This window comes from Ursus arctos, unplaced genomic scaffold (genome assembly GCF_023065955.2).
Source record: "Ursus arctos isolate Adak ecotype North America unplaced genomic scaffold, UrsArc2.0 scaffold_10, whole genome shotgun sequence".
Classification (NCBI taxonomy): domain Eukaryota; kingdom Metazoa; phylum Chordata; class Mammalia; order Carnivora; family Ursidae; genus Ursus; species Ursus arctos.
In genome coordinates, this window is record NW_026622764.1 from 66618756 (window position 1) to 66635106 (window position 16351).

Sequence of the window (16351 nt, forward strand, 5' to 3'; positions counted from 1 at the left end):
TTTTTGTTTTCTTATAAATACTGTGAATATTAATGAAGTGCTATTTATGGTATACTCTAGATTTTGCAAAAAATACTAAACATATTGCTGGTTTCTATTTGGCAGAGCATTTTAGCATGTTTAAAAAATGGGCTATTAGGGCTAAAAGGGATTTTTAGGACATCTAGCTATAAACTCATATTTTGTAGATGAAGAAATTGAGGTCCAAAGAGCTGAAATAACTTGCCACTTAAATTCAGTGGAGGTACTAGGACTAGCATCCAGGATTCCTGACTTTCAGTCATTTCTTTCCTATACCAAAAATCTCAGTATTTATGCTGAGTAATATTAGCTTGTCATGTTTTAATAGTTCATCAGTAAGTCTGAGTCCTTGGCATTTGCCAAGTTGGCTATCCAGAGAAGTTCAGGAAGATTTTTAAGGCACTTAAATGAAAGTTGATTTCCTTTTTAATTTATATATTAAAAGCAACAAAAGCATGATTGAAAATAAGCTGTTTTAGTCACAGCTTTACATATAACATTTTAATAAGAAGCATTGACAAGAGATTTTGCTGTAATTTAGGGGTAGGGTGGGAACACTTAGCCAGTTCAGCAATGCTCAGCATGCTGAGTTCTTCAGATAGTCATAAGGAAACCAGAGTGATGTGTTGCTTTGTAAATTATTTTGTCGAATGATTGTGGAGATAATGGCTGATGAGAAAAGCCTAAGGAAGGTCAAGGTTGTGTACCAATTTAAACATGAAGGTACTATACTTAGGTAAGTCTTTTGTTACTTTTAAACAACTTAAAGTTAGTTCTACATGTCACAAACTCACAATTCTATGTGTCCAACAGGATGCATGGAACAGAGAAGTGAAAACTAAATCCAAGAAGTCAAGCTGCCTGCTGCCTGGAAGAGAGCCAGAAAATGTGTTGTGAACTAACTCTTAAGAAAAGAAATAGCCAGAAATCTATTGAAGAATGCTATTGTCTGACCTTTATGGCCATAGATTTAGATGACCTGAGATTGAACTTTTTAGACAGTTTCTCCTTTGGAGCATAAAGAGTTTTAAAAATAGTCACTGGTGAGATCCAGGAATGCAGCCAGCCCATTACAAAGATTATATAGTCTGGCTCATAAGTCCACTGGTACTGTATGTGTTAGGATCCACTCACATAATATGTCATGAACCAAAAAGAAACAACTGCAAGCAGGAAAGTAAAAAAATCTACCCGTGTACTCTGAAGCACGATTTCAAACCGTGCTACTTAACTGCAAAGGCATTGGTTGGCATTGGTAGGCATGCTATGCAGCTTTCACAAATGGGAGCTGCTCCATGTGAGCATTTCTTGTGGCAAGAAGAGAGAACTCCCAAGTGTGACTGGCATGTACGCAGGGAGGGCAGTCATCCCAAGGACAGAGTGTGGAAATGATCTGTTGTGCTTGAATTGTCTTTGGATACACAAACCGGGATATAAATTATACATACAGATAATTCAAGCGTACCTAAAAAAAAATCACACAGAAGGAGGTAAAGCAAAAGTAACAGCCCTTCTTATTCCTAATCCCCTTCACATTCTACTTCCTAAACAGAGCTAACAGGTCGTTGTGCATCCTTCAGGCCCTTTTAGTGTCTGTTACACACACACATCCCTATTTTAAAGCCTTGCTCTCTCTGAGGCAATTTACATTTTTTGTACAAAATTCCAGTTTGCTACCGCAAATCTTTTAGCAGTAGCAGGTGGTGGTGGTCTGGATAGTCCCAGAGAGAATAAGAAATTAGATTTGATAGCCTGAAAACATTTGATGATACAAAAACACAATAAAATGCAGATAGAAGAACTCAAAAAGCTTAACTGTGGGGCTGTTTGGAAGAGAGCCAGTAAGTAGTTCCAATACATTTGAAGTCATTTAAGGTATAACTATAGCTCAGTACAGTAATGGTAACTCACTTGCCGTGACAACACATGGAAGGCATTAATTGACATAAACATTTGTTTAAAAACATCTAGGGACATCAACCATTTTCCAGTGAATAGAATTATTGATATCTGTCAACTGACCAAGTTATATATGATTTTTTGCATGTGTTAGAAAAGAAGGGCTTCAAATGCACACATTTTGTTGCTTTCCATCAGTTCTTTCTATTTGCATAAATGATGGGCTTAAAAATAACCCCCCAATTTTAAGTGCATAAAACTTTAAATTTGTGCTTATGAGGCCATCCAGTTTTGGAAATTGTTTATTCTTAGAGGGGATGATACTTTCTTAATTTTGTTTGGAAAGATTTAGATGTGTAGTTACTATATTTATTTTAAAACACCAGCTGTGACTTTTCAATGTGTCAAACATGTTAGGAACTTGAAAAGTTGTAGCAAATCAGGGCTATCTTAAGACTGCTTGCTACGAATGGGATTTACCAAGCAGGGGAAAGTTTGCAATTTGAAAGGGTGTTAGTATCCTTTTCAAGCATAGTAAATTAATGAGTTCTCACTTTAATCATATTAATTTCTGCTAAGAAAACAGATGTTAAGCCTAAAAATACTTGTAAGGTACACGTAGGAAAAACAGTTTTTTAAAATTTTATCTTCGTGTTTGGGATATTTAAAATAAGCATCGTTTGGGGCACCTTCATGGCTTAGTTGGTTACACGCCTGTCTGCGTTCAGCTCAGGTCATGATCCCAGGGTCCTGGGATTAAGCCCCGAGTCTGGCTCCCTACCAAGCAGGGAGCCTGCTTCTCCCTCTCCTTCTGTTGCTCCCACTGCTGTGCTCTCTAGTGCTCTCTCTGTTAAATAAATAAATAAAATCTTAAAAAAAAAAAAAAAAGAGAGAGAGAGAGAGAGACTCCTGGGTGGCTCAGTCAGGTAAGTGTCTACCTTTGGCTCAGGTTATGATCTCGGGGTCCTGGGATTGAGTCCCTCATTGGGCTTGCTCAGCGGGGAGTCTGCTTCTCCGTCTGCCTGCTGCTTCCCCTGCTTGTGCTCTCTTTCTCTCTAGCTTGCTCTCTCTCAAATAAATAAATAAAATCTTGAAAAAATAAAAAAAGTTGAAAAAAATAAAATAAGCATCATTAGAAAGTGCCAAATCCTAAGGCAGTAGGGATGATGTGCATATGAGATCATGCATGGATATCACATATCTCATTTCAGGCTAAGGATAAGAATTAAACAAACATGCTTCATAATATATTTTTCTTTTCCTATAGTTTTCAGAAAGTCATTTAGCTTTAGTATTTAAGTTGTTGCTTTTCCAAGTTGTCAGAGTTAGGCCTTTTGGGAGAACGTATAAAGAGATTTTTTTTTTACAAAGTAATACTTATTTTTTCCATTTATGCAAATTCCATAATAAATAACCATTTCAATTAGGAAGAACTGCTGGTAAGTAAGTAACACTTTTTGAAGTTTTTTTTGATAAATTGTTGTGAACTTCTGGGTTTTTTGTTTGTTTTGTTTCCCTTTTGATTATTGGCTTAACTACTTTGCAGCTTAAAGTTTCTTTGGTATGACTACTCCATCAAAAGATATTGTTAAAAATTTCAAATTACTAGAACTTTTTACCAAAAACATATACAGAAATTTTCTCTCTCTCTTTTGTATTTGGTCTCTTCTTTGTATAACAGGAGCAGGGTTAGTCAGGTAATAATACTGATGTTGGAATCTCTGAATTCTTGGAATTCATCATGACCATATAATTTGTCATGATGAATTGGGAGGCAGTATTGCATAGTGTTTAAGAATGCAAACTTTAAATACCAGAGACTTCTGCCACCTATCAGGTGTTTGGGAAAATTACTAAAATTTCAATGTCTTCTATTTGTAAAGTGGGTTTTTTAATAGTATCTACCTCATAGGGATGTGAAGATTAAATAAGATAATACATGTGAAGTATATATAGTAAGTACAATGAGGAGGAATATTGATATGATTCATAACTAAGAAGAGTCACGTGATTCCCAAAGACTATAAAAAAGGAAAAGCAGCCTCCTGCTCCCTTTTCCTGCAAAATCCCTTATCTATGAATTTTCTTAGCTTGGTTTGTTTTGTATTTTCAGGTTCTGAGCCACTGTCCTAGGGATATAAGCCTCTCTTCCAACTGTGAATGCATTGGTATGTCTCAGTTGAGACTACTGGAGAAAGTGTTTTCCTGCTCATTTTTAAACAGGATGAAAGGGATGCCTGGGTAGCTCAGTCGGTTAAGCATCTTCCTTTGGCTCAGGTCATGATCCCAGGGTCGGGGTCGTGGGATAGAGTCCCACATCGGGCTTGCTCAGTGGGGAGCCTGCTTCTCCCTCTGCCTGCCGCTCCCCCTGCTTGTGCGCGTGCTCTCTGACAATTAAAGAAATAAGATCTTTTTTAAATAAAAATTAAAAAAAATAAGCAGGGTGAAAAATGAGGATTTACTCTAACTGGAAAATGAAACATTGCATTTCCTGCATATTTGTATAAGTCACCAAATAAGCTCAAACAAGAGCAACAGCTCCCACTGTTAACCTAGTAGTAAAATTATCATTCACTTAACAGCACCTTCGATGTCACAGGCAGTATTCTAGGTACTGGGGGCCAGCGGGGTGCAAAACAGATAAAACTTCATAAGAACTCAAAGAAGACAAATAATCACATGGTACAATAGGAGGCGGTTAAGTGCTAAGGAGAAAAATAAAGCAGGAGAAAGAGGATAAAGAGTGTCTGGCCCAGAGTAAGAGGACATGTGTTGGGGTTGGGGAGGGAGGGAGTGGTTGCAATTTTAAACTCAGGGGAAGGGATAGGCTTTACCTGAAAAAATGACATTTAAGTACCTTAGTTCTCCTAATCTTGGTTTAAACAGTTATTAAGAGGATTTTTGAACAACATAAAGTCCAAGCCAAGTTTTTTTGTATTTACTTTATGACCATATAATAAAATAAATTACAATTAGCTGTAAATTTTTCTTAGTGAATAGTGGGTATCTGTGAGGCAATACTGTCAGTGTAAATTATTAATTAGCAGTGAAAATGAACTGCAAGCATCATTTAAAAAGAACTTAGAACTGTCCAAATCTTGGCAATTAAACTAGACTTGTAACAGAAGATGGGAAATGTAATTGATAAAACTGGAGTTAATATGTTAGAATATTGAACTCATTTACCTTGTTAATCATGAATTTTATGCATGCGGCAGCATGATCTTGTCAAGGGAGAGTAAAAAGGCTTTTCTGTAGTTGAAGCAATCCCACTGAAGTAATGAGAATTTATTTGAAAAGGTGTTAGAAGATTTGGAAATTAACTAGTTCTCTTGGGGAATTTAGCTTTCAGGAAAATGGTGACTTTTATCCAATATATTTTAAAATATATGCTGCTTTGTCTCTTCATACATTTTTAAACAATTTGACTGAGGATGGATGTAATGAAAGCAGTATATTTAAGAATAAGCTGGATGTTATCTTTGAGGACCTGAAGTCCGTCGTCATTACTGGCAATAATAACATTTAAAGCAAAATGAATCTTCAGAGCTCCCATGATAGACACAGGAAAAAACTGAGTCAAAACACTGTACTACAGTTCTAATTGGAATTACTCTTGTTCACGACTGATGAGGATATAGAGAAGTCATCAAGTAATAAAGAGCTTTTTTAGAAGATGGGTGTTAATAATTTTGGAGTATTATTAGCTAGAACGAAATTTGCACAGAGGCTATTTTTGTATGTGGGATAATTTTATGTTCAATCAATGCACAGGTATATTTATTATTCTAGGGTGAAGCTTAAGTGTTGAAAAACCTTTAAATGTTTATATTTTTGCTTTGCCTAATTTATTTACTAAAGAAAATCTCAGGGATGCATTTATGTGTTTTTTCTATTACAAAAGCAGGATATGCTCAACGTAGGAAGTTCTGGACACACAGAAAATCACAAATAAACCCCATAATTCACCACCACTAACATTTTGCATATTCCTGTGTTTTTAAATATATGGACATATTTTGAAATATGTAAATATACAAATATCTATCTTTATTATAATTGTGGAATATATAGTTTTGACAGCTATATAGTGTAATGATTGAAAGCATAGACCTTGGAATTAGACTTGAGTTTAAATCTGACTCCATATGTTTATTAATTATGTGACCTGGGCAAGTTTCTGAGTCTTAGTTTCTTTATGTGTTAAATGAGGAAGATGATAATTATAGTACTTTCCTCACAGGTTGTTCATAGGTAGGATTAAATAAAATTCTATATATATAACAAATATCTGCCCCATAGCAGGTATATAGGAAATATGAGTCATTATTGATGTTTCATAATTTTTTTACTTCAATTGTAAGCAGTCTTACAAGCTCAGTCTTTATTTTTCTGAATATTTCCTACTATATTAACTGAAATTTATTACCTGAATATTTTATTTTTTACTTTTAAATTTTTAATTAAAATAATGACTTACAGTAACTTTAATTATAACCATAATAATTACCGGTTGCATGTTAAAAATGTTTACGTTCACATTTTGTCACTGCAAACAAGGTATATAATTCAGCAAGGAGTACATAATTCAGGCATTTTCTGAAGTCCAGTTTCTCCACATACTCACCCCTTCTTGTTATTGTTGATCTGTTTTATTATAGCCATTTTAGTGGGTGTGAAATGGTATTTCATTATGGCTTTGATTTGCCTTTCTTTGAGGGCTAATGAGGTTGAGCATCTTTTCATGTGCCTCTTGGCCATTTGTATATCTTCTTTGGAGAAAGATCTGTTCTGAACCTTTGTCCATTTTTTGAATTGGGTTTGTCTTCTTATTATTGAGTTGTAAGAGTTCTTTATATACTCTGGGTACAAATTTCTTATCAGATACATAGTTTACAAATATTTTGTCCCACTCTGTGGATTGTTTTTTCACCATCCTGAGGAGATCCTTTGAAAAACAGGCTTTAAATTTTGACAAAATCCAGTTTATCTATTTTTTTATTTGGTTGCATGTATTTTTGTTGTTATCTCAAAAACCACTGTCTAGTTCAAGATGATGGAGATTTACACCTAGCTTTTCTAATAGGAGTTTTGTGGTTTTAGCTCTTAAATATAGGTCTTTACTTTGAGTTAAATTTTGTATGTGGTTTGAGGTGGGTTCCAACTTGATTCTTTTGCATTTCGATATCCAGTTGTCCAACATTTATTTAAAAGACTGGTCTTTCTCCATTGAATTAGTTGACAAAAATCAATTGGCCATAAATATAAGAGTTTATATTTGAACCTCAATTCTCTTCCATTGCTCTCTAGGTTTATCCTTATACCAGTACCACACAGCCTTGATTACTACAGCTTTATGGCAGGTTTTGAAATTAGGAAGTGTGAGTCCTCCAGTTTTGTTCTTTTTTGAGATTATTATAGCCATCCAGGGACCTTGAATTTTTAATGAATTTTAGAATCAGTTTGCCAATTTCTGCAAAAAAAAAAAGCAGGTGGGATTTCTGATAGGGATTGCATTGAATCTGTAGATCAATTTGGGGAGCCTTGCCATCTTAACAGTACTGTATCTTCTGGTTCATGAACATGAGATGACTTTCCATACGCTTAGATCTTTTAATTTCTTTCAGCAGTATTTCGTAGTTGCTTTTGTTAAATTTATTCCTAAATATTTTATTCTTTTTGATGATACTTTAAAAGGAATTTTGGTAATTTTCAGATTGTACATTGCTAATGTATAGAAATACTATTGATTTTTGTATTTTGATCTCATACCCTGAAACTTTGCTGAGCTAGTTTGTTTTTAATAGTTTTTTAGTACATTTCTTAAGATTTTTTTGTGTTTTATAAAGATTTTATCTATTTGAGAGAGAGAGAGAGCGCATGATCAGGGCTGGGGACAGAGGGAGAGGGAGAAGCAGACTCCCAGGGAGCAGGGAGCCCAACGTGGGGCTTGATCCCAGGAATCATGACCTGAGCCGAAGGCAGACGCTTAACTGACTGAGCCACCCAGGTGCCCAAGATTTTCTCTGTATAAGATCATGTCATTTGTGACTAGTGACTAGAGATAGTTTTACTTCTTTCTTTCCAATCTGGAAGATTTTAAATTTTTCTTTCCTATTTGCCCTGACTAGAACCTCTAGTACAATACTAAATAGGAATGGTGAGAACAGACATACTTGTCTTTTTCTTTCTTCCTTCCTTTCTTTTTCTTTCTCTCTCTTTCTTTTCTTTTCTTTCTTTCTTTCTTTCTTTCTTTCTTTCTTTCTTTCTTTCCTTCCTTCCTTCCTTCCTTCCTTCCTTCCTTCCTTCCTTCCCTCTCCTTTTTTTTCTTTTCTTTCTTTCTTTTCTTTTGATTTCTTTCTCTTTCTTTTCTTCTTTTCTTTTGGTCTCTTTTTTCCCCTTTTCTTTTCTTCTCTTCTCTTTTCTTTTCTTTAAGTAGGCTCCATATCCAACATGGGGTTTGAACTCACAACTGTGAGATGAAGAGCCACATGCTCTACCAACTGAGCCAGCCAGGCACCCATCCTTGTCTCTTTTTGATTTTAGGGGGAAAACATTCAGTCTTTCACCATTAACTATGATGTTAGCTATGGTATTTTCATAGAAGTCTAGTATCAAGTTCAGGGTGTTTCCATCTGTTTATAGTTTTTAAAGCATTTCTGTCTTGAAAGAATGTTGGATTTTGTAACACTTTTATCTGCGTCTATTGAAATGATCATGGGGTTTTTGTACTTCATTCTATCGATATGGTGTATTATTCTAATTGATTTTTGGATGTTAAACCAACCTTGCATCCTTGGGATACATCCATCTTGAGCATGCTATATAATTCTTTTTATGTGTTGCTGGATTCAGTTTGCTAGTTCTTGTTTGTTGCTTCTTTTTTTAGGTTTTTGCAAATATATCCATAAGAGATATGGGTCTGTAGTTTCCTTGGGATGTCTTTGTTTGGTTTTGGTATAAAAATGGTGCTGTCTTCATAGAATAAATAGGGGTATGTTTCTTCTTATTTTTTTGGAAGAGTTTATGAAAAGTTGCTTTATTATTCTTCTTTAAATACTTGATAGAATTCATCTGTGAAGCCATCTGGGCCTGAGCTTTTCTTTATGGGAAGTTCTGAACATCTTTTAAAATGTAGTTGCTTTCCTTTCCAACTGCTTTTAATATACTTCAGGAACTCTTTTTCATTCCTTCTTGTGTGAGTAAAAAAGTATGACCCTAATCTTATTTGACAAGAATGATAATTATATTATGCCACTTTCAAAACCAAACAAAACAAAAACAAAAAGGAACAAAGGAAGTAAAACAAAACACACATTTTCTTTTTTATAGAATTTTTTAAAAAGATTTTATTTATTTATTTGACAGAGAGAGACAGCAAGAGAGGGAACACAAGCAAGAGGAGTGTGAGAGGGAGAAGCAGGCTTCCCACCGAGCAGGGAGCCCAATGCTAGGCTCCATGCCATCCCAGGACCCTGGGATCACGACCTGAGCCAAAGGCAGACGCCCAATGGCTGAGTCACCCAGGCGCCCCAAAACACACATTTTCAATGAAATATTTTTGTGGTTAGCCTGTGAATATAATAATGTCACTTTATAGCATTGTATCAATTTTGCTTTAAAGTAAAAAATAGGGGGCGCCTGGGTGGCTCAGTCGTTAAGTGTTTGCCTTTAGCTCAGGGCGTGATCCCGGAGTTCTGGGATCGAGCCCCACATCAGGCTCCTCCGCTGGGAGCCTGCTTCTTCCTCTCCCACTCCCCCTGCTTGTGTTCCCTCTCTTGCTGGCTGTCTCTTGCTCTGTCAAATAAATAAATAAAATATTTTTTAAAAAATAAAGAAAAAAATAGCCATTTAGAAAAGTCATTTTGTAAGTTGAAAATTCCTGCATTTTAAGTATTCTCAACAATTGTTATATTCTGTTTCTTAAGTTTTAATTTTATAGCTGAAGTCTATTCTACATTATAGCAATAATTTATTATGAGGTTATCTATGTAAAAATGATCCAACATAGTTTAATGGTATTTCATATACTTTAAAATAATATTACATTTTCTAGCTATTTTTTAGTAATTACTATCTTAGATCATAATCATCAAAAGTAACAGTAAGAAAAAATTACTAAGAATGGAAAACCTTTGGCTAGATGTTTTTAAATGCTATGTATGAAGTTAAATGCAACTTATAGCACTTCAGACTGATTTAACTTAGACCTGGACTTATACAACTTCTGGTAGTGAGCCTGACAGTATCAATCCCACCTTGTAAATGTATTATGTAAATACTAAGGGGTGTTAGTAAGAAAAGCTGTGGCATAAAATTGCTAGGTTATTATTTTATAAATTAAGTTTTAAAAAGTAATATAAACAAAATAAAAATTAAAAAAAATAAACAGTAATCATGCAATACCATTACCCAATCCTCCTCTACCCCCACATTGGTAAGTTATAAGAAAGGGTACTTGGCATGTTTCTGTCTTTAACCTTATTGTCAGTCTAGATACCAGATGTGTCTGAAATTTAGTGATGGACAGCCTACAAAAATCTATTTTATTATTATGCACTAATTAGTCTTGCTAATAAGTAGTTATAAGCAAGAAACATAGTTTTAATAAAATTTTAATAAGAATATAGATTGGGTTAAAGTAAGCTGAAGAGAAACAATCTAATCATCAAATGCCAATCTGGTCTTTCTTTGACTTTGTTCTTTCAAAAACAAGATGGCACTTCTTCTCCCCATCAGTAGCATATGAACTTGACTTATTTTTCTAGTACCTTGATGGATTTGCTTTGCTCATTCCATGCCGGCACAGGACTCATCTTCAGATACACATTTGTGAAAATGCTGGTTGTGGAAATCTCTGTATATGTGTATACAGTCATGTGTAAGAAGGGGGTTTACCAACCTGAAACTTGATTTTGCTCATAAATATTAGTGCTGGGCTATAAGTGATTTAGTAAACCTAAAATAATGGCTCGTGTTTCCAACATCAATGTTTAGGTTTATTACCTTAGTGAAATAATTAGAAAAAATTCATGGAAGTTGAAAAAGTAATCAAATGTAAGAATGCACTGGTAGAGCATAAAAGTCTGAATACATGTTTGTTTGCCAAGCAAACAGCAGTATATAGAACCAAATAACAAAATTCAACACAAAGGGTAATATTATCACACGTAATTAGTGTAAGAGAAATTTACATTTTGTATCCAAAACAAAATGAAACATCTAACTGCTCCTAAAACGACAGATAAAATAACATGAAAGTTTATGTAAACTATGAGTAGTTTTATAATCTCTGCTTTTGTTCTCTAGGATTCAGGGTAGAAGCAGTCTTTTTTTCATCTACCTACTGAGAGGAAAACTATATAAAATATGATGAGAATAAAGAGTCTAATTATAGGCAATCTATTTGTAATCACACTGGATATATAAAGCCCACTACAACACAATTCATTATATATATTCAGATATACCAAAGAGCAATGCATTTTTTTTGTCATCTAACTTTAATGACAATCTGATATAACAACTAAACCCATTATGAATAAGATTTCATTTATTCACTAAATTACTGCTCATCACCCATTATGACTTAGGCATTGGCTGTATTCTAGGATATTGGCAAGCAGTGTTTGGTTAAGTTTTGTATAACTTTCATTGACATTTTAATGCAATATTTAAGAAATAAAAAAAGATAAAAGTAAGCCAACAGTGTCTATTCACAGGCCAGCCATAAATATTGTTGAAAGTCTCTATATACATACTTTTTACCCCAGAAGATATAAGGAACAGAGCCAATGAGCATTTAAATTATATGTATTTGCATTGACATACACACACACACACATTTAAGTTTTGAACTTTGAAGTTATACTATGAAGTTCATTACACAAAACAAAGACGGTAATATTTGGTTTTAGCTCCAGAGGCTGCAGTAAGACAGGGTCACCATCTGCATTGAGATATGAAGTTTCAGAGACTGGGCTGGACTGAATGATGTGGGTTTTTTTTTTGTTTTGTTTTGTTTTTGTTTTTGTTTTTTTAAAGATTTTATTTATTTATTTGACACAGATAGAGACAGCCAGCGAGAGAGGGAACACAAGCAGGGGGAGTGGGAGAGGAAGAAGCAGGCTCCCAGCAGAGGAGCCTGATGTGGGGCTCGATCCCATAACGCTGGGATCACGCCCTGAGCTGAAGGCAGACGCTCAACCGCTGTGCCACCCAGGCGCCCCTTTTTTTTTGTTTTTTGTTTTGTTTTTAAGATTTATTTGTTTTAGAGGGGAGGGAGGGGAAGAGGAAGAAGGAGGAATCAGACACCCTGCTGAGCACAGAGCCCAGTGCGGGGCTCAGTCTCAGGCCCCTTAGACCTGAGCTGAAATCAAGAGTCAGAAGCTTAACCAACAGCCACCCAGGCACCCTCCGAGTGATGTATTTACAGAAGAAATTGAATAATGGTCAAGGAGGAAAGCAAAGGAAAAAAAAGAAAACAGGAAAATTGGTCCTGAGTATGAGTTGAGGTGTGAATTAAAGCCATGATGTAATGAACCAGAAACAGGGCATCAACCTCTTCTGGCCAACAGACAACTTTCAGAATTCAATGAAAGCTCATAGTCCCTCTTCCTATAAAAATTACACACATGTACTTATTTACACTTTACTCCAATTTCAGGGAAGGTACAGATACTCTGAAGTCTTGAATACCTGTAACTGAATATTGGCGTAAGGTTGGGGTAGAGAGAATGCAAAATGGATCAGAGAAAGTGATTTGGGTCAGAGTGTGAATGAGTCTGAGGCTTCTTCATAAAGTGATAGTAGGCTGATGGCCTCAAGAGCGGTAGGCTTCACATATTTCACAGAAGACCTTTATTTTCAATCATACCTTAATAAAGCTGGGGGGCAGGGGACGGGGGGCGTTTAGTCACTGCTACAGTTAGGTAGTAGAAATCTAGGTAACTGGGGCTTTTGGCCACACTCTTCAATCAGATCAACTTTCTCCAGATCAACTTTCTCTTTTACCTGTTTATTTGGATTCTGTTTAAAATAGTAATAGGTGGGTTCTACTCCTTGTAAGGATATTCATGTATCTCTTTAAGACACTGCTTTCAATAATTTGGGGGATATACCCGGAAGTGGAGTTGTTGGACCATATGGTAATTTGATTTTTAATTTTTTGAGGAATGGTCATCACTATTTTTCATAGAGGTTGCACCATTTTACATTCCCACCAACAGTAATTGCGTAGGGTTCTAATTTCTCCACATCCTCACCAACACTTGTTTTTGCTGTTTTTTTTTTTAATTAATAATCATCCTAATGTCTGTGAGGTAGTATTTCATTGTAGTTTTGATTTGCATTTACCTAATGATTAGTGATATTGATAATATTTTCATGTATTTATTTGCCATTTGTATATCTTCTGTGGAGAAGCCTTTGCAAGTCCTTTGTTCATTTTTTGAGTCAAGTTGTTTTGTTGTTGAGTTTTAGAAATTATCTATATGTTCTGTATATTGCAAATATTTTCTACTATTCTGTGGGCTTTTTAATTCTGTTTATATAGTCTTTTGATGCGCAAAATGTTTTAATTTTCATGAAGTCCAATTTTTCTATTTTTACTTTTCTTGCCTGTGTCTCTGGTGTCATAGCCAAGAAATCATTGCCAAATCTAATGTTGTGAAGTTTTTTCCCAATTTTATTCTAAGACTTTTATAGTTTTAGATTTTACATTTAAGTCCTTGATCCATTTTGAGTTGATTTTTGGATATAGTGTTCATTAAGGGTCCAAGATCATTCTTTTGCATGTAGATGTCCAGTTTTCTCAGTACTATTTGTTGAAAAGACTGTCTTTTCTCTATCAATCATCTTAGCATTCTTGTCAAAAATCATTTGACCATATACATGAGGGTTTATTTCTGGGCACTCTATTCTGTTCTTTTGGTCTATATGTCTGTCTTCATGCCTGTACCATACTGTTTTGATTATTGTAGCTTTATTCTATTTTTTGAAATTGTTTTGGCTATTTAGGATCCCTTAGAGAGTGCATATGAATTTTCGGATAGGTTTTTCTATTTCTACAAAAAAGTCTTTGGAATTTAGAGAGGGATTTCAGTGAATCTGTTGGACACTTTGGGTAGTATTGACGTCTGAACAATATTAAGTGTTTCATTTCATAAACATGGGATGTCTCCATTTTTTCATGTCTTCTTTAAGTTTTTTTCAATAATGCCTTTTGGTTTTCATTGTACAAGTCTTTCACTTCTTTGGTTAGTTCCTAAATATATTATTCTCTTTGGTGCTATTATAAATGGAATTGTTTTTGTAATTTCCTTTTCAGATTTTTCATTGTTTGTGTATAGAAATGCAACTGATTTTTGTGTATTGAGTTTATATCCTGCTACTTTGCTGAATTCATGTATTAGCTCTAACAATTTTTTTTGTATATCTTTAGAATTTCTCCATATAAGATTATATGATCAGCCACCAGATAATTTTACTTCCTTCTTTCCAGTTTGGATGCCTTTTATTTCTTGCTTAATTACCCAGGCTAGAACTCGTAATACTGTGTTGAATAGAGGTGGTAAAAGTGAGTATCCTTGTCTTGTTTCTAATCTTAGAGGGAAAGCTTTCATTGAATATATCGTTCATGCAGGTTTTCATATATGGCTTTATTATGTTGAGGTAGTTCCCTTCTATTCCCATTTGGTGTTTCTTTTCTTTCTTTCTTTCTTTCTTTCTTTCTTTCTTTCTTTCTTTCTTTCTTTCTTTCTTTTTTATCATGAGAGAATGTCGGATTTTGTCAAATGCTTTTTCTGCATCAATTGAGATGATCAATTGAATTTTTTTTTTCCTTCATGGTATATGACACTGATCAATTTTCATATGGTGAACCATCCTTGCATTCCAGGAATCACTCCCACTTGGTCATGGTTTATAATCCTTTTATTTACTTATTTATTTAAAAAAAGATTTTATTTTTAAGTAATCTCTACACCCAAAGTGTGGCTCAAATTTACAACCCCAAGATCAAGTGCATGCTGTACAGACTGAGCCAGCCAGGCACCTCTGTATAATCCTGTTAATATGCTGTTGAATTTGGTTGAAGATTTTTGCTTTCATGTTCATATGACATATTAGTCTGCAGTTTTCTTTCTTTGTGTCTTCGTCTGGCTTTGGCATCAGGATAATAATGGCATCACAGATTAACTACAGAGTGTTTTCTTCTTTTCATTTTTTTTTTTTTTTGGAAGACTTTGAGAAGGGATTGGTGTTTTAAAATTTTTTGATAAAATTAATCAGTGAAGCCAACAAGTCCAGAGCTTTTCCATGTCCAGAGATTTTTGATTACTGATTCAATCTCCTTACTAGTTGTAGTTCTATTCAGATTTTCTATTTCTTAGGGATTCAGTCTTGGTAGGTTTTGTGTTTCTAGGAATGTTTCCATTTCATCTAGGTTATCCAGTCTGTTGGCATACAATTTTTCATAGTACTCTCTTATTATCCTTTTTATTTCTGTAGAATTGGTTGTAATGTCCCCATTTCCATTTTTGATTTTGTAATTTGAATCCTCTTTTTTTCTTAGTCCCTCTAGCTAACAGTTTGCCAATTTTGTTAATCTTTTTGAAGAACTTGTGATTTCATTAACTTTTTTCTGTTCCTTTATTTTCTATTTCATTTGTCTATATTCTAATCTTTATTGTTTCCTTCCTCCTGCTAGCTTTGGATTTAGTTTGTTTTTCTAGTTCCTTAAGTTTTGAAGTTAAGTTGTTGATTTGGAATCTTGGGGGGTTTTTTAAATGTGTTTATAACTTCAAATTTTCCCCTTCTCACTGCTTTCACCATGTGCCATGCATTTTAGTGTGTTGTGATTTTGTTTTCATTCATCCAAAATATTTTCTAATTTCTCTTGTGATTTTTCTTTGATTTACTAATTAAGAGTATGTTGTTTAATTTCCACAAATTTGTGAGTTTTCCATTTTTACTTATTTTATTGAATTCCTAACTTTATCCCATTGTGGTAGAAGAAGATAATTTGTATGATATCTATCTGTTAAAATCCATTGAGACTTAATTTGTGGCCTAATTTATAATCTGTTCTGGAAAATGTCCCATGTATGTTTGAGAAGAATATTTGTGCTGTTGTTGTTGGATACAGTGTTCTGTTAGATCCAGTTGGCTTACTATGTTAAATCCTCTATTTCCTTACTTATCTTCTGCCTGGTTGTTCTACCCATTACTGAAAGTGGGGTATTGAAGTCTCCAAAAATTATTGTACACTGTTTGTTTCTCCCTTCGGTGTTGTCAATTTTTGTTTCATATACTTTGATGGTCTGATATTATGTGCATGTTTATAATTCTTATACATTCTTGTTGTCTTGAACCTTTTATTAATATTAATATATAATGTTCTTTTTCCCTTGTAATCTTTTTTGATTTAAAA

General features: G+C 34.4%; 1 protein-coding gene across 7 annotated transcripts in view; it reads left to right on the forward strand.

The window, feature by feature from the left end:
• Positions 1-16351, forward strand: part of N4BP2L2 (NEDD4 binding protein 2 like 2) — a 75207-nt gene that overhangs the window by 41045 nt on the left and 17811 nt on the right. The window lies entirely within an intron of this gene.